Consider the following 18,764-nt stretch of genomic DNA (forward strand, 5'->3'; position numbering starts at 1 on the left):
CCTAATAGCTAAGGTCTTAGACTCGTACTCTGGCCTAATGGTTAAGGTCTTAACTCTTACTCTGGCCTAATAGCTAAGGTCTTAACTCTTAGTCTGGCCTAATAGCTAAGGTTTTAGACTCGTACTCTGGCCTACTGGTTAAGGTCTTAACTCATACTCTGGCATAATAGCTAAGGTCTTAGACTCGTACTCTGGCCGACTGGTTAAGGTCTTAACTCTTACTCTGGCCTAATAGCTAAGGTCCTAACTCTTAAACTGGCCTAATAGCTAAAGTCTTAACTCTTACTCTGGCCTAATAGCTAAGGTCTTAGACTCGTACTCTGGCCTAATGGTTAAGGTCTTAACTCTTACTCCGGCCTACTGGTTATGGTCTTAACTCTTACTCTGGCCTAATAGCTAAGATCTTAGACTCGTACTATGGACTAATGGTTACGGTCTTAACTCTTACTCTGGCCTAATAGCTAAGGTCTTAGACTCTTACTCTGGCCTAATGGTTAAGGTCTTAACTCTTACTCTGGCCTAATAGCTAAGGTCTTAGATTCGTACGATGGCCTAATAGCTAAGGTCTTAACTCTTACTCTGGCCTAATAGCTAAGGTCTTAGACTCGTACTCTGGCCTAATGGTTCAGGTCTTAACTCTTACTCTGGCCTAATAGCTAAGGTCTTAACTCTTACTCTGGCCTAATAGCTAAGGTATTAGACTTGTTCCTGGCCTACTGGTTAAGGTCTTAACTCTTACTCTGGCCTAATAGCTAAGGTCTAGACTCGTACTCTGGCCTACTGGTTAAGGTCTTAACTCTTACTCTGGCCTAATAGCTAAGGTCTTAACTAATACTCTGGCCTAATAGCTAAGGTCTTAGACTCGTACTCAGGCCTAATGGTTTAGGTCTTAACTCTTACTCTGGCCTAATAGCTAAGGTCTTAACTCTTACTCTGGCCTAATAGCTAAGGTCTTAGACTCGTACTCTGGCCTAATGGTTCAGGTCTTAACTCTTACTCTGGCCTAATAGCTAAGGTCTTAACTCTTACTCTGGCCTAATAGCTAAGGTATTAGACTTGTTCCTGGCCTACTGGTTAAGGTCTTAACTCTTACTCTGGCCTAATAGCTAAGGTCTTAGACTCATACTCTGGCCTACTGGTTATGGTCTTAACTCTTACTCTGGCCTACAGGTTAAGGTCTTAACTCTTACTCTGGCCTAATAGCTAAGGTCTTAACTCGTACTCTGGCCTACTGGGTAAGGTCTTAAATCGTACTCTGGCCTACTGGTTAAGGTCTTAACTCTTACTCTGGCCTAATAGCTAAGGTATTAGACTCGTACTCTGGCCTAATAGCTAAGGTCTTAGACTCGTACTATGGACTAATGGTTACGGTCTTAACTCTTACTCTGGCCTAATAGCTAAGGTCTTAGACTCGTACTATGGACTAATGGTTACGGTCTTAACTCTTACTCTGGCCTAATAGCTAAGGTCTTAGACTCGTACTCTGGCCTAAAGGTTAAGGTCTTAACTCTTACTCTGGCCTAATAGCTAAGGTCTTAGACTCGTACTATGGCCTAATAGCTAAGGTCTTAACTCTTACTCTGGCGTAATAGCTAAGGTCTTAGACTCGTACTCTGGCCTAATGGTTAAGGTTTTAACTCTTACTCTGGCCTAATAGTTAAGGTCTTAACTCTTACTCTGGCCTGATAGCTAAGGTCTTAGACTCGTAGTCTGGCCTAATGGTTAAGGTCTTAACTCTTACTCTAGCCTAATAGCTAAGGTCTTAGACTTGTAATATGGCATACAGGTTAAGGTCTTAACTCTTACTCTGGCATACTGGTTAAGGTCTTAAATCTTACTCTGGCTTGCTGGTTAAGGTCCTAACTCTTACTCTGGCCTGATAGCTAAGGTCTTAGACTCGTACTCTGGCCTAATGGTTAAGGTCTTAACTCTTACTCTAGCCTAATAGCTAAGGTCTTAGACTTGTAATATGGCCTACAGGTTAAGGTCTTAACTCTTACTCTGGCCTATTGGTTAAGGTCTTAACTCGTACTCTGGCCTAATAGCTAAGGTCTTAGACTCGTACTCTGGCCTAATGGTTAAGGTCTTAACTCTTACTCTGGCCTAATAGCTAAGGTCTTAACTCTTACTCTGGCCTAATAGCTAAGGTCCTAGACTCGTACTCTGGCCTACTGGTTAAGGTCTTAACTCTTACTCTGGCCTAATAGCTAAGGTCTTAGACTCATACTCTGGCATAATGTATGTATGTATGTATGTGTCTTGTAAAGCGCACTGCTGCCCTGAGGCGTCGTGGCGCTGTAGACCGCTGGGGAACCCGTCCTGGCTATCCCTGTGAGATGGTCCCTCCTGGGTATCTCCAAGGTGAAACCAGGCATCCCCGGCGAATGTGGGGGGCCGTTGTGGAGATGAGGCAAGCTATTGCCCAGAGTTGCCGAGTGTGTTCCTGGTTAGAGTAGGTACCGAGGCGAGAATTATCGAGTCCGTTTTGACCCTGGTCCACGACCCTGCCGCGTCGGGAATTGAACCCTGGTCCCTGGCCGATTCTCTGCTTGCGGATCTGCCGCCTCTAACCAGTGAGCCACACCTCTCCACCATCTTAACTCTTACTCTGGCATAATAGCTAAGGTCTTAGACTCGTACTCTGGCCTACTGGTTAAGGTCTTAACTCTTACTCCGGCCTACTGGTTATGGTCTTAACTTTTACTCTGGCCTAATAGCTAAGATCTTAGACTCGTACTATGGACTAATGGTTACGGTCTTAACTCTTACTCTGGCCTAATAGCTAAGGTCTTAGACTCTTACTCTGGCCTAATGGTTAAGGTCTTAACTCTTACTCTGGCCTAATAGCTAAGGTCTTAGACTCGTACTCTGGCCTACTGGTTAAGGTCTTAACTCTTACTCTGGCCTAATAGCTAAGGTCCTAACTCTTACTCTGGCCTAATAGCTAAAGTCTTAACTCTTACTCTGGCCTAATAGCTAAGGTCTTAGACTCGTACTATGGCCTACAGGTTAAGGTCTTAACTCTTACTCTGGCCTACTGGTTAAGGTCTTAACTCTTACTCTGGCCTACAGGTTAAGGTCTTAACTCTTACTCTGGCCTATTGGTTAAGGTCTTAACTCTTACTCTGGCCTAATAGCTAAGGTCTTAGACTCGTACTCTGGCCTACTGGTTAAGGTCTTAACTCTTACTCTGGCCTACTGGTTAAGGTCTTATCTCTTACACTGGCCTAATAGCTAAGGTCTTAGACTCGTACTCTGGCCTAATGGTTAAGGTCTTAACTCTTACTCTGGCCTACTGGTTAAGGTCTTAACTCGTACTCTGGCCTAATAGCTAAGGTCTTAGACTCGTACTCTGGCCTAATGGTTAAGGTCTTAACTCTTACTCTGGCCTAATAGCTAAGGTCTTAACTCTTAGTCTGGCCTAATAGCTAAGGTTTTAGACTCGTACTCTGGCCTACTGGTTAAGGTCTTAACTCATACTCTGGCATAATAGCTAAGGTCTTAGACTCGTACCCTGGCCGAATAGCTAAGGTCTTAACTCTTACTCTGGCCTAATAGCTAAGGTCTTAGACTCGTACTCTGGCCTACTGGTTAAGGTCTTAACTCTTACTCTGGCCTAATAGCTAAGGTCCTAACTCTTAAACTGGCCTAATAGCTAAAGTCTTAACTCTTACTCTGGCCTAATAGCTAAGGTCTTAGACTCGTACTCTGGCCTAATAGTTAAGGTCTTAACTCTTACTACGGCCTACTGGTTATGGTCTTAACTCTTACTCTGGCCTAATAGCTAAGATCTTAGACTCGTACTATGGACTAATGGTTACGGTCTTAACTCTTACTCTGGCCTAATAGCTAAGGTCTTAGACTCTTACTCTGGCCTAATGGTTAAGGTCTTAACTCTTACTCTGGCCTAATAGCTAAGGTCTTAGACTCGTACGATGGCCTAATAGCTAAGGTCTTAACTCTTACTCTGGCCTAATAGCTAAGGTCTTAGACTCGTACTCTGGCCTAATGGTTCAGGTCTTAACTCTTACTCTGGCCTAATAGCTAAGGTCTTAACTCTTACTCTGGCCTAATAGCTAAGGTATTAGACTTGTTCCTGGCCTACTGGTTAAGGTCTTAACTTACTCTGGCCTAATAGCTAAGGTCTAGACTCGTACTCTGGCCTACTGGTTAAGGTCTTAACTCTTACTCTGGACTAATAGCTAAGGTCTTAACTAATACTCTGGCCTAATAGCTAAGGTCTTAGACTCGTACTCAGGCCTAATGGTTTAGGTCTTAACTCTTACTCTGGCCTAATAGCTAAGGTCTTAACTCTTACTCTGGCCTAATAGCTAAGGTATTAGACTTGTTCCTGGCCTACTGGTTAAGGTCTTAACTCTTACTCTGGCCTAATAGCTAAGGTCTTAACTCGTACCCTGGCCTACTGGTTAAGGTCTTAACTCTTACTCTGGCCTAATAGCTAAGGTCTTAGACTCGTACTCTGGCCTAATAGCTAAAGTCTTAACTCTTACTCTGGCCTAATATCTAAGGTCTTAGACTCGTACTCTGGCCTAATGGTTAAGGTCTTAACTCTTACTCTGGCCTACTGGTTACGGTCTTACCTCTTACACTGGCCTAATAGCTAAGGTCTTAGACTCGTACTATGGACTAATGGTTACGGTCTTAACTCTTAGTCTGGCCTAATAGCTAAGGTCTTAGACTCGTACTTTGGCCTAATGGTTAAGGTCTTAACTCTTACTCTGGCCTAATAGCTAAGGTCTTAAACTCGTACTATGGCCTAATAGCTAAGGTCTTAACTCTTACTCTGGCCTACTGGTTAAGGTCTTAACTCTTACTCTGGCCTACTGGTTAAGGTCTTAAATCTTACTATGGCCTAATAGCTAAGGTTTTAGACTCGTACTCTGGCCTACTGGTTAAGGTCTTAACTCTTACTCTGGCCCACTGGTTAAGATCTTAACCCTTACTCTGGCCTAATAGCTAAGGTCTTAGACTCGTACTATGGCCTACAGGTTAAGGTCTTAACTCTTACTCTCGCCCAATACCTAAGGTCTTAGACTCGTACTATGGCCTAATGGTTAAGGTCTTAACTCTTACTCTGGCCTAATAGCTAAGGTCTTAACTCTTACTCTGGCCTACTGGTTAAGGTCTTAACTCTTACTCTCGCCTAATAGCTAGTCTTAACTCTTACTCTGGCCTAATAGCTAAGGTCTTAGACTCATACTCTGGCCTACTGGTTATGGTCTTAACTCTTACTCTGGCCTACAGGATAAGGTCTTAACTCTTACTCTGGCCTAATAGCTAAGGTCTTAACTCGTACTCTGGCCTACTGGGTAAGGTCTTAACTCGTACTCTGGCCTACTGGTTAAGGTCTTAACTCTTACTCTGGCCTAATAGCTAAGGTCTTAGACTCGTACTCTGGCCTAATAGCTAAGGTCTTAGACTCGTACTATGGACTAATGGTTACGGTCTTAACTCTTACTCTGGCCTAATAGCTAAGGTCTTAGACTCGTACTATGGACTAATGGTTACGGTCTTAACTCTTACTCTGGCCTAATAGCTAAGGTCTTAGACTCGTACTCTGGCCTAAAGGTTAAGGTCTTAACTCTTACTCTGGCCTAATAGCTAAGGTCTTAGACTCGTACTATGGCCTAATAGCTAAGGTCTTAACTCTTACTCTGGCGTAATAGCTAAGGTCTTAGACTCGTACTCTGGCCTAATGGTTAAGGTCTTAACTCTTACTCTAGCCTAATAGTTAAGGTCTTAACTCTTACTCTGGCCTGATAGCTAAGGTCTTAGACTCGTACTCTGGCCTAATGGTTAAGGTCTTAACTCTTACTCTAGCCTAATAGCTAAGGTCTTAGACTTGTAATATGGCCTACAGGTTAAGGTCTTAACTCTTACTCTGGCATACTGGTTAAGGTCTTAAATCTTAATCTGGCTTGCTGGTTAAGGTCCTAACTCTTACTCTGGCCCGATAGCTAAGGTCTTAGACTCGTACTCTGGCCTAATGGTTAAGGTCTTAACTCTTACTCTAGCCTAATAGCTAAGGTCTTAGACTTGTAATATGGCCTACAGGTTAAGGTCTTAACTCTTACTCTGGCCTATTGGTTAAGGTCTTAACTCTTACTCTGGCCTAATAGCTAAGGTCTTAGACTCGTACTCTGGCCTAATGGTTAAGGTCTTAACTCTTACTCTGGCCTACTGGTTAAGGTCTTAACTCGTACTCTGGCCTAATAGCTAAGGTCTTAGACTCGTACTCTGGCCTAATGGTTAAGGTCTTAACTCTTACTCTGGCCTAATAGCTAAGGTCTTAACTCTTACTCTGGCCTAATAGCTAAGGTCCTAGACTCGTACTCTGGCCTACTGGTTAAGGTCTTAACTCTTACTCTGGCCTAATAGCTAAGGTCTTAGACTCATACTCTGGCATAATAGCTAAGGTCTTAGACTCGTACACTGGCCTAATAGCTAAGGTCTTAACTCTTACTCTGGCCTAATAGCTAAGGTCTTAGACTCGTACTCTGGCCTACTGGTTAAGGTCTTAACTCTTAGTCTGGCCTAATAGCTAAGGTCTTAACTCTTACTCTGGCCTACTGGTTAAGGTCTTAACTCTTACTCTGGCTTGCTGGTTAAGGTCCTAACTCTTACTCTGGCCTATTGGTTAAGGTCTTAACTCTTACTCTGGCCTAATAGCTAAGGTCTTAGACTCGTACTCTGGCCTAATGGTTTAGGTCTTAACTCTTACTCTGGCCTAATAGCTAAGGTCTTAACTCTCACTCTGGCCTAATAGCTAAGGTCTTAGACTCGTACTCTGGCCTACTAGTTAAGGTCTTAACTCATACTCTGGTATAATAGCTAAGGTCTTAGACTCGTCCCCTGGCCTAATAGCTAAGGTCTTAGACTCGTACTCTGGCCTACTGGTTAAGGTCTTAACTCTTACTCTGGCCTAATAGCTAAGGTCTTAGACTCGTACTCTGGCCTAATGGTTAAGGTCTTAACTCTTACTCTGGCCTAATAGCTAAGGTCTTAGACTCATACTCTGGCATAATAGCTAAGGTCTTAGACTCGTACACTGGCCTAATAGCTAAGGTCTTAACTCTTACTCTGGCCTAATAGCTAAGGTCTTAGACTCGTACTCTGGCCTACTGGTTAAGGTCTTAACTCTTAGTCTGGCCTAATAGCTAAGGTCTTAACTCTTACTCTGGCCTACTGGTTAAGGTCTTAACTCTTACTCTGGCCTACTGGTTAAGGTCTTAACTCTTACTCTGGCTTGCTGGTTAAGGTCCTAACTCTTACTCTGGCCTATTGGTTAAGGTCTTAACTCTTACTCTGGCCTAATAGCTAAGGTCTTAGACTCGTACTCTGGCCTAATGGTTTAGGTCTTAACTCTTACTCTGGCCTAATAGCTAAGGTCTTAACTCTTACTCTGGCCTAATAGCTAAGGTCTTAGACTCGTACTCTGGCCTACTGGTTAAGGTCTTAACTCATACTCTGGTATAATAGCTAAGGTCTTAGACTCGTCCCCTGGCCTAATAGCTAAGGTCTTAGACTCGTACTCTGGCCTACTGGTTAAGGTCTTAACTCTTACTCTGGCCTAATAGCTAAGGTCTTAGACTCGTACTCTGGCCTAATGGTTAAGGTCTTAACTCTTACTCTGGCCTAATAGCTAAGGTCTTAGACTCGTACTCTGGCCTACCGGTTAAGGTCTTAACTCCTACTCTGGCCTATTGGTTAAGGTCTTAACTCTTACTCTGGCCTAATAGCTAAGGTCTTAACTCTTACTCTGGCCTAATAGCTAAGGTCTTAGACTCGTACTCTGGCCTACTGGTTAAGGTCTTAACTCTTAGTCTGGCCTAATAGCTAAGGTCTTAACTCTTACTCTGGCCTACTGGTTAAGGTCTTAACTCTTACTCTGGCCTACTGGTTAAGGTCTTAACTCTTACTCTGGCTTGCTGGTTAAGGTCCTAACTCTTACTCTGGCCTATTGGTTAAGGTCTTAACTCTTACTCTGGCCTAATAGCTAAGGTCTTAGACTCGTACTCTGGCCTAATGGTTTAGGTCTTAACTCTTACTCTGGCCTAATAGCTAAGGTCTTAACTCTTACTCTGGCCTAATAGCTAAGGTCTTAGACTCGTACTCTGGCCTACTGGTTAAGGTCTTAACTCATACTCTGGTATAATAGCTAAGGTCTTAGACTCGTCCCCTGGCCTAATAGCTAAGGTCTTAGACTCGTACTCTGGCCTACTGGTTAAGGTCTTAACTCTTACTCTGGCCTAATAGCTAAGGTCTTAGACTCGTACTCTGGCCTAATGGTTAAGGTCTTAACTCTTACTCTGGCCTAATAGCTAAGGTCTTAGACTCGTACTCTGGCCTACCGGTTAAGGTCTTAACTCCTACTCTGGCCTATTGGTTAAGGTCTTAACTCTTACTCTGGCCTAATAGCTAAGGTCTTAACTCTTACTCTGGCCTAATAGCTAAGGTCTTAGACTCGTACTCTGGCCTACTGGTTAAGGTCTTAACTCTTAGTCTGGCCTAATAGCTAAGGTCTTAACTCTTACTCTGGCCTACTGGTTAAGGTCTTAACTCTTACTCTGGCCTACTGGTTAAGGTCTTAACTCTTACTCTGGCTTGCTGGTTAAGGTCCTAACTCTTACTCTGGCCTATTGGTTAAGGTCTTAACTCTTACTCTGGCCTAATAGCTAAGGTCTTAGACTCGTACTCTGGCCTAATGGTTTAGGTCTTAACTCTTACTCTGGCCTAATAGCTAAGGTCTTAACTCTTACTCTGGCCTAATAGCTAAGGTCTTAGACTCGTACTCTGGCCTACTGGTTAAGGTCTTAACTCATACTCTGGTATAATAGCTAAGGTCTTAGACTCTTCCCATGGCCTAATAGCTAAGGTCTTAGACTCGTACTCTGGCCTACTGGTTAAGGTCTTAACTCTTACTCTGGCCTAATAGCTAAGGTCTTAGACTCGTACTCTGGCCTAATGGTTAAGGTCTTAACTCTTACTCTGGCCTAATAGCTAAGGTCTTAGACTCATACTCTGGCATAATAGCTAAGGTCTTAGACTCGTACACTGGCCTAATAGCTAAGGTCTTAACTCTTACTCTGGCCTAATAGCTAAGGTCTTAGACTCGTACTCTGGCCTACTGGTTAAGGTCTTAACTCTTAGTCTGGCCTAATAGCTAAGGTCTTAACTCTTACTCTGGCCTACTGGTTAAGGTCTTAACTCTTACTCTGGCCTACTGGTTAAGGTCTTAACTCTTACTCTGGCTTGCTGGTTAAGGTCCTAACTCTTACTCTGGCCTATTAGTTAAGGTCTTAACTCTTACTCTGGCCTAATAGCTAAGGTCTTAGACTCGTACTCTGGCCTAATGGTTTAGGTCTTAACTCTTACTCTGGCCTAATAGCTAAGGTCTTAACTCTTACTCTGGCCTAATAGCTAAGGTCTTAGACTCGTACTCTGGCCTACTGGTTAAGGTCTTAACTCATACTCTGGCCTAATAGCTAAGGTCTTAGACTCGTACTCTGGCCTACTGGTTAAGGTCTTAACTCTTACTCTGGCCTAATAGCTAAGGTCTTAGACTCGTACTCTGGCCTAATGGTTAAGGTCTTAACTCTTACTCTGGCCTAATAGCTAAGGTCTTAGACTCGTACTCTGGCCTACCGGTTAAGGTCTTAACTCCTACTCTGGCCTATTGGTTAAGGTCTTAACTCTTACTCTGGCCTAATAGCTAAGGTCTTAGACTCGTACTCTGGCCTACTGGTTAAGGTCTTAACTCTTACTCTGGCCTACTGGTTAAGGTCTTATCTCTTACACTGGCCTAATAGCTAAGGTCTTAGACTCGTACTCTGGCCTAATGGTTAAGGTCTTAACTCTTACTCTGGCCTACTGGTTAAGGTCTTAACTCGTACTCTGGCCTAATAGCTAAGGTCTTAGACTCGTACTCTGGCCTAATGGTTAAGGTCTTAACTCTTACTCTGGCCTAATAGCTAAGGTCTTAGACTCGTACTCTGGCCTACTGGTTAAGGTCTTAACTCTTACTCTGGCCTAATAGCTAAGGTCCCAACTCTTAAACTGGCCTAATAGCTAAAGTCTTAACTCTTACTCTGGCCTAATAGCTAAGGTCTTAGACTCGTACTCTGGCCTAATGGTTAAGGTCTTAACTCTTACTCCGGCCTACTGGTTATGGTCTTAACTCTTACTCTGGCCTAATAGCTAAGATCTTAGACTCGTACTATGGACTAATGGTTACGGTCTTAACTCTTACTCTGGCCTAATAGCTAAGGTCTTAGACTCTTACTCTGGCCTAATGGTTAAGGTCTTAACTCTTACTCTGGCCTAATAGCTAAGGTCTTAGACTCGTACGATGGCCTAATAGCTAAGGTCTTAACTCTTACTCTGGCCTAATAGCTAAGGTCTTAGACTCGTACTCTGGCCTAATGGTTCAGGTCTTAACTCTTACTCTGGCCTAATAGCTAAGGTCTTAACTCTTACTCTGGCCTAATAGCTAAGGTATTAGACTTGTTCCTGGCCTACTGGTTAAGGTCTTAACTCTTACTCTGGCCTAATAGCTAAGGTCTAGACTCGTACTCTGGCCTACTGGTTAAGGTCTTAACTCTTACTCTGGCCTAATAGCTAAGGTCTTAACTAATACTCTGGCCTAATAGCTAAGGTCTTAGACTCGTACTCTGGCCTAATGGTTTAGGTCTTAACTCTTACTCTGGCCTAATAGCTAAGGTCTTAACTCTTACTCTGGCCTAATAGCTAAGGTATTAGACTTGTTCCTGGCCTACTGGTTAAGGTCTTAACTCTTACTCTGGCCTAATAGCTAAGGTCTTAACTCGTACTCTGGCCTACTGGTTAAGGTCTTAACTCTTACTCTGGCCTAATAGCTAAGGTCTTAGACTCGTACTCTGGCCTAATAGCTAAAGTCTTAACTCTTACTCTGGCCTAATAGCTAAGGTCTTAGACTCGTACTTTGGCCTAATGGTTAAGGTCTTAACTCTTACTCTGGCCTACTGGTTACGGTCTTAACTCTTACACTGGCCTAATAGCTAAGGTCTTAGACTCGTACTATGGACTAATGGTTACGGTCTTAACTCTTAGTCTGGCCTAATAGCTAAGGTCTTAGACTCGTACTTTGTCCTAATGGTTAAGGTCTTAACTCTTACTCTGGCCTAATAGCTAAGGTCTTAGACTCGTACTATGGCCTAATAGCTAAGGTCTTAACTCTTACTCTGGCCTACTGGTTAAGGTCTTAACTCTTACTCTGGCCTACTGGTTAAGGTCTTAAATCTTACTATGGCCTAATAGCTAAGGTTTTAGACTCGTACTCTGGCCTACTGGTTAAGGTCTTAACTCTAACTCTGGCCCACTGGTTAAGATCTTAACCCTTACTCTGGCCTAATAGCTAAGGTCTTAGACTCGTACTATGGCCTACAGGTTAAGGTCTTAACTCTTACTCTCGCCCAATACCTAAGGTCTTAGACTCGTACTATGGCCTAATGGTTAAGGTCTTAACTCTTACTCTGGCCTAATAGCTAAGGTCTTAACTCTTACTCTGGCCTACTGGTTAAGGTCTTAACTCTTACTCTGGCCTACTGGTTAAGGTCTTAACTCTTACTCTCGCCTAATAGCTAGTCTTAACTCTTACTCTGGCCTAATAGCTAAGGTCTTAGACTGATACTCTGGCCTACTGGTTATGGTCTTAACTCTTACTCTGGCCTACAGGTTAAGGTCTTAACTCTTACTCTGGCCTAATAGCTAAGGTCTTAACTCGTACTCTGGCCTACTGGGTAAGGTCTTAACTCTTACTCTGGCCTACTGGTTAAGGTCTTAACTCTTACTCTGGCCTAATAGCTAAGGTCTTAGACTCGTACTCTGGCCTAATAGCTAAGGTCTTAGACTCGTACTATGGACTAATGGTTACGGTCTTAACTCTTACTCTGGCCTAATAGCTAAGGTCTTAGACTCGTACTATGGACTAATGGTTACGGTCTTAACTCTTACTCTGGCCTAATAGCTAAGGTCTTAGACTCGTACTCTGGCCTAAAGGTTAAGGTCTTAACTCTTACTCTGGCCTAATAGCTAAGGTCTTAGACTCGTACTATGGCCTAATAGCTAAGGTCTTAACTCTTACTCTGGCGTAATAGCTAAGGTCTTAGACTCGTACTCTGGCCTAATGGTTAAGGTCTTAACTCTTACTCTGGCCTAATAGTTAAGGTCTTAACTCTTACTCTGGCCTGATAGCTAAGGTCTTAGACTCGTACTCTGGCCTAATGGTTAAGGTCTTAACTCTTACTCTAGCCTAATAGCTAAGGTCTTAGACTTGTAATATGGCCTATAGGTTAAGGTCTTAACTCTTACTCTGGCATACTGGTTAACGTCTTAAATCTTACTCTGGCTTGCTGGTTAAGGTCCTAACTCTTACTCTGGCCTGATAGCTAAGGTCTTAGACTCGTACTCTGGCCTAATGGTTAAGGTCTTAACTCTTACTCTAGCCTAATAGCTAAGGTCTTAGACTTGTAATATGGCCTACAGGTTAAGGTCTTAACTCTTACTCTGACCTATTGGTTAAGGTCTTAACTCTTACTCTGGCCTAATAGCTAAGGTCTTAGACTCGTACTCTGGCCTAATGGTTAAGGTCTTAACTCTTACTCTGGCCTACTGGTTAAGGTCTTAACTCGTACTCTGGCCTAATAGCTAAGGTCTTAGACTCGTACTCTGGCCTAATGGTTAAGGTCTTAACTCTTACTCTGGCCTAATAGCTAAGGTCTTAACTCTTACTCTGGCCTAATAGCTAAGGTCCTAGACTCGTACTCTGGCCTACTGGTTAAGGTCTTAACTCTTACTCTGGCCTAATAGCTAAGGTCTTAGACTCATACTCTGGCATAATAGCTAAGGTCTTAGACTCGTACACTGGCCTAATAGCTAAGGTCTTAACTCTTACTCTGACCTAATAGCTAAGGTCTTAGACTCGTACTCTGGCCTACTGGTTAAGGTCTTAACTCTTAGTCTGGCCTAATAGCTAAGGTCTTAACTCTTACTCTGGCCTACTGGTTAAGGTCTTAACTCTTACTCTGGCCTACTGGTTAAGGTCTTAACTCTTACTCTGGCTTGCTGGTTAAGGTCCTAACTCTTACTCTGGCCTATTGGTTAAGGTCTTAACTCTTACTCTGGCCTAATAGCTAAGGTCTTAGACTCGTACTCTGGCCTAATGGTTTAGGTCTTAACTCTTACTCTGGCCTAATAGCTAAGGTCTTAACTCTTACTCTGGCCTAATAGCTAAGGTCTTAGACTCGTACTCTGGCCTACTGGTTAAGGTCTTAACTCATACTCTGGTATAATAGCTAAGGTCTTAGACTCTTCCCATGGCCTAATAGCTAAGGTCTTAGACTCGTACTCTGGCCTACTGGTTAAGGTCTTAACTCTTACTCTGGCCTAATAGCTAAGGTCTTAGACTCGTACTCTGGCCTAATGGTTAAGGTCTTAACTCTTACTCTGGCCTAATAGCTAAGGTCTTAGACTCATACTCTGGCATAATAGCTAAGGTCTTAGACTCGTACACTGGCCTAATAGCTAAGGTCTTAACTCTTACTCTGGCCTAATAGCTAAGGTCTTAGACTCGTACTCTGGCCTACTGGTTAAGGTCTTAACTCTTAGTCTGGCCTAATAGCTAAGGTCTTAACTCTTACTCTGGCCTACTGGTTAAGGTCTTAACTCTTACTCTGGCCTACTGGTTAAGGTCTTAACTCTTACTCTGGCTTGCTGGTTAAGGTCCTAACTCTTACTCTGGCCTATTAGTTAAGGTCTTAACTCTTACTCTGGCCTAATAGCTAAGGTCTTAGACTCGTACTCTGGCCTAATGGTTTAGGTCTTAACTCTTACTCTGGCCTAATAGCTAAGGTCTTAACTGTTACTCTGGCCTAATAGCTAAGGTCTTAGACTCGAACTCTGGCCTACTGGTTAAGGTCTTAACTCATACTCTGGTATAATAGCTAAGGTCTTAGACTCGTCCCCTGGCCTAATAGCTAAGGTCTTAGACTCGTACTCTGGCCTACTGGTTAAGGTCTTAACTCTTACTCTGGCCTAATAGCTAAGGTCTTAGACTCGTACTCTGGCCTAATGGTTAAGGTCTTAACTCTTACTCTGGCCTAATAGCTAAGGTCTTAGACTCGTACTCTGGCCTACCGGTTAAGGTCTTAACTCCTACTCTGGCCTATTGGTTAAGGTCTTAACTCTTACTCTGGCCTAATAGCTAAGGTCTTAGACTCGTACTCTGGCCTACTGGTTAAGGTCTTAACTCTTACTCTGGCCTACTGGTTAAGGTCTTATCTCTTACACTGGCCTAATAGCTAAGGTCTTAGACTCGTACTCTGGCCTAATGGTTAAGGTCTTAACTCTTACTCTGGCCTACTGGTTAAGGTCTTAACTCGTACTCTGGCCTAATAGCTAAGGTCTTAGACTCGTACTCTGGCCTAATGGTTAAGGTCTTAACTCTTACTCTGGCCTAATAGCTAAGGTCTTAACTCTTAGTCTGGCCTAATAGCTAAGGTTTTAGACTCGTACTCTGGCCTACTGGTTAAGGTCTTAACTCATACTCTGGCATAATAGCTAAGGTCTTAGACTCGTACCCTGGCCGAATAGCTAAGGTCTTAACTCTTACTCTGGCCTAATAGCTAAGGTCTTAGACTCGTACTCTGGCCTACTGGTTAAGGTCTTAACTCTTACTCTGGCCTAATAGCTAAGGTCCCAACTCTTAAACTGGCCTAATAGCTAAAGTCTTAACTCTTACTCTGGCCTAATAGCTAAGGTCTTAGACTCGTACTCTGGCCTAATGGTTAAGGTCTTAACTCTTACTCCGGCCTACTGGTTATGGTCTTAACTCTTACTCTGGCCTAATAGCTAAGATCTTAGACTCGTACTATGGACTAATGGTTACGGTCTTAACTCTTACTCTGGCCTAATAGCTAAGGTCTTAGACTCTTACTCTGGCCTAATGGTTAAGGTCTTAACTCTTACTCTGGCCTAATAGCTAAGGTCTTAGACTCGTACGATGGCCTAATAGCTAAGGTCTTAACTCTTACTCTGGCCTAATAGCTAAGGTCTTAGACTCGTACTCTGGCCTAATGGTTCAGGTCTTAACTCTTACTCTGGCCTAATAGCTAAGGTCTTAACTCTTACTCTGGCCTAATAGCTAAGGTATTAGACTTGTTCCTGGCCTACTGGTTAAGGTCTTAACTCTTACTCTGGCCTAATAGCTAAGGTCTAGACTCGTACTCTGGCCTACTGGTTAAGGTCTTAACTCTTACTCTGGCCTAATAGCTAAGGTCTTAACTAATACTCTGGCCTAATAGCTAAGGTCTTAGACTCGTACTCTGGCCTAATGGTTTAGGTCTTAACTCTTACTCTGGCCTAATAGCTAAGGTCTTAACTCTTACTCTGGCCTAATAGCTAAGGTATTAGACTTGTTCCTGGCCTACTGGTTAAGGTCTTAACTCTTACTCTGGCCTAATAGCTAAGGTCTTAACTCGTACTCTGGCCTACTGGTTAAGGTCTTAACTCTTACTCTGGCCTAATAGCTAAGGTCTTAGACTCGTACTCTGGCCTAATAGCTAAAGTCTTAACTCTTACTCTGGCCTAATAGCTAAGGTCTTAGACTCGTACTTTGGCCTAATGGTTAAGGTCTTAACTCTTACTCTGGCCTACTGGTTACGGTCTTACCTCTTACACTGGCCTAATAGCTAAGGTCTTAGACTCGTACTATGGACTAATGGTTACGGTCTTAACTCTTAGTCTGGCCTAATAGCTAAGGTCTTAGACTCGTACTTTGTCCTAATGGTTAAGGTCTTAACTCTTACTCTGGCCTAATAGCTAAGGTCTTAGACTCGTACTATGGCCTAATAGCTAAGGTCTTAACTCTTACTCTGGCCTACTGGTTAAGGTCTTAACTCTTACTCTGGCCTACTGGTTAAGGTCTTAAATCTTACTATGGCCTAATAGCTAAGGTTTTAGACTCGTACTCTGGCCTACTGGTTAAGGTCTTAACTCTAACTCTGGCCCACTGGTTAAGATCTTAACCCTTACTCTGGCCTAATAGCTAAGGTCTTAGACTCGTACTATGGCCTACAGGTTAAGGTCTTAACTCTTACTCTCGCCCAATACCTAAGGTCTTAGACTCGTACTATGGCCTAATGGTTAAGGTCTTAACTCTTACTCTGGCCTAATAGCTAAGGTCTTAACTCTTACTCTGGCCTACTGGTTAAGGTCTTAACTCTTACTCTGGCCTACTGGTTAAGGTCTTAACTCTTACTCTCGCCTAATAGCTAGTCTTAACTCTTACTCTGGCCTAATAGCTAAGGTCTTAGACTGATACTCTGGCCTACTGGTTATGGTCTTAACTCTTACTCTGGCCTACAGGTTAAGGTCTTAACTCTTACTCTGGCCTAATAGCTAAGGTCTTAACTCGTACTCTGGCCTACTGGGTAAGGTCTTAACTCTTACTCTGGCCTACTGGTTAAGGTCTTAACTCTTACTCTGGCCTAATAGCTAAGGTCTTAGACTCGTACTCTGGCCTAATAGCTAAGGTCTTAGACTCGTACTATGGACTAATGGTTACGGTCTTAACTCTTACTCTGGCCTAATAGCTAAGGTCTTAGACTCGTACTATGGACTAATGGTTACGGTCTTAACTCTTACTCTGGCCTAATAGCTAAGGTCTTAGACTCGTACTCTGGCCTAAAGGTTAAGGTCTTAACTCTTACTCTGGCCTAATAGCTAAGGTCTTAGACTCGTACTATGGCCTAATAGCTAAGGTCTTAACTCTTACTCTGGCGTAATAGCTAAGGTCTTAGACTCGTACTCTGGCCTAATGGTTAAGGTCTTAACTCTTACTCTGGCCTAATAGTTAAGGTCTTAACTCTTACTCTGGCCTGATAGCTAAGGTCTTAGACTCGTACTCTGGCCTAATGGTTAAGGTCTTAACTCTTACTCTAGCCTAATAGCTAAGGTCTTAGACTTGTAATATGGCCTATAGGTTAAGGTCTTAACTCTTACTCTGGCATACTGGTTAACGTCTTAAATCTTACTCTGGCTTGCTGGTTAAGGTCCTAACTCTTACTCTGGCCTGATAGCTAAGGTCTTAGACTCGTACTCTGGCCTAATGGTTAAGGTCTTAACTCTTACTCTAGCCTAATAGCTAAGGTCTTAGACTTGTAATATGGCCTACAGGTTAAGGTCTTAACTCTTACTCTGACCTATTGGTTAAGGTCTTAACTCTTACTCTGGCCTAATAGCTAAGGTCTTAGACTCGTACTCTGGCCTAATGGTTAAGGTCTTAACTCTTACTCTGGCCTACTGGTTAAGGTCTTAACTCGTACTCTGGCCTAATAGCTAAGGTCTTAGACTCGTACTCTGGCCTAATGGTTAAGGTCTTAACTCTTACTCTGGCCTAATAGCTAAGGTCTTAACTCTTACTCTGGCCTAATAGCTAAGGTCCTAGACTCGTACTCTGGCCTACTGGTTAAGGTCTTAACTCTTACTCTGGCCTAATAGCTAAGGTCTTAGAATCATACTCTGGCATAATAGCTAAGGTCTTAGACTCGTACACTGGCCTAATAGCTAAGGTCTTAACTCTTACTCTGACCTAATAGCTAAGGTCTTAGACTCGTACTCTGGCCTACTGGTTAAGGTCTTAACTCTTAGTCTGGCCTAATAGCTAAGGTCTTAACTCTTACTCTGGCCTACTGGTTAAGGTCTTAACTCTTACTCTGGCCTACTGGTTAAGGTCTTAACTCTTACTCTGGCTTGCTGGTTAAGGTCCTAACTCTTACTCTGGCCTATTGGTTAAGGTCTTAACTCTTACTCTGGCCTAATAGCTAAGGTCTTAGACTCGTACTCTGGCCTAATGGTTTAGGTCTTAACTCTTACTCTGGCCTAATAGCTAAGGTCTTAACTCTTACTCTGGCCTAATAGCTAAGGTCTTAGACTCGTACTCTGGCCTACTGGTTAAGGTCTTAACTCATACTCTGGTATAATAGCTAAGGTCTTAGACTCGTCCCCTGGCCTAATAGCTAAGGTCTTAACTCTTACTCTGGCCTAATAGCTAAGGTCTTAGACTCGTACTCTGGCCTACTGGTTAAGGTCTTAACTCTTACTCTGGCCTAATAGCTAAGGTCTTAGACTCGTACTCTGGCCTAATTGTTAAGGTCTTAACTCTTACTCTGGCCTAATAGCTAAGGTCTTAGACTCGTACTCTGGCCTACTGGTTAAGGTCTTAACTCTTACTCTGGCCTAATAGCTAAGGTCCTAACTCTTACTCTGGCCTAATAGCTAAAGTCTTAACTCTTACTCTGGCCTAATAGCTAAGGTCTTAGACTCGTACTATGGCCTACAGGTTAAGGTCTTAACTCTTACTCTGGCCTACTGGTTAAGGTCTTAACTCTTACTCTGGCCTACCGGTTAAGGTCTTAACTCCTACTCTGGCCTATTGGTTAAGGTCTTAACTCTTACTCTGGCCTAATAGCTAAGGTCTTAGACTCGTACTCTGGCCTACTGGTTAAGGTCTTAACTCTTACTCTGGCCTACTGGTTAAGGTCTTATCTCTTACACTGGCCTAATAGCTAAGGTCTTAGACTCGTACTCTGGCCTAATGGTTAAGGTCTTAACTCTTACTCTGGCCTATTGGTTAAGGTCTTAACTCTTACTCTGGCCTAATAGCTAAGGTCTTAACTCTTACTCTGGCCTAATAGCTAAGGTCTTAG

This window comes from Triturus cristatus, chromosome 7 (assembly GCF_964204655.1).
Source record: "Triturus cristatus chromosome 7, aTriCri1.1, whole genome shotgun sequence".
In the NCBI taxonomy this organism is placed as follows: Eukaryota; Metazoa; Chordata; class Amphibia; order Caudata; family Salamandridae; genus Triturus; species Triturus cristatus.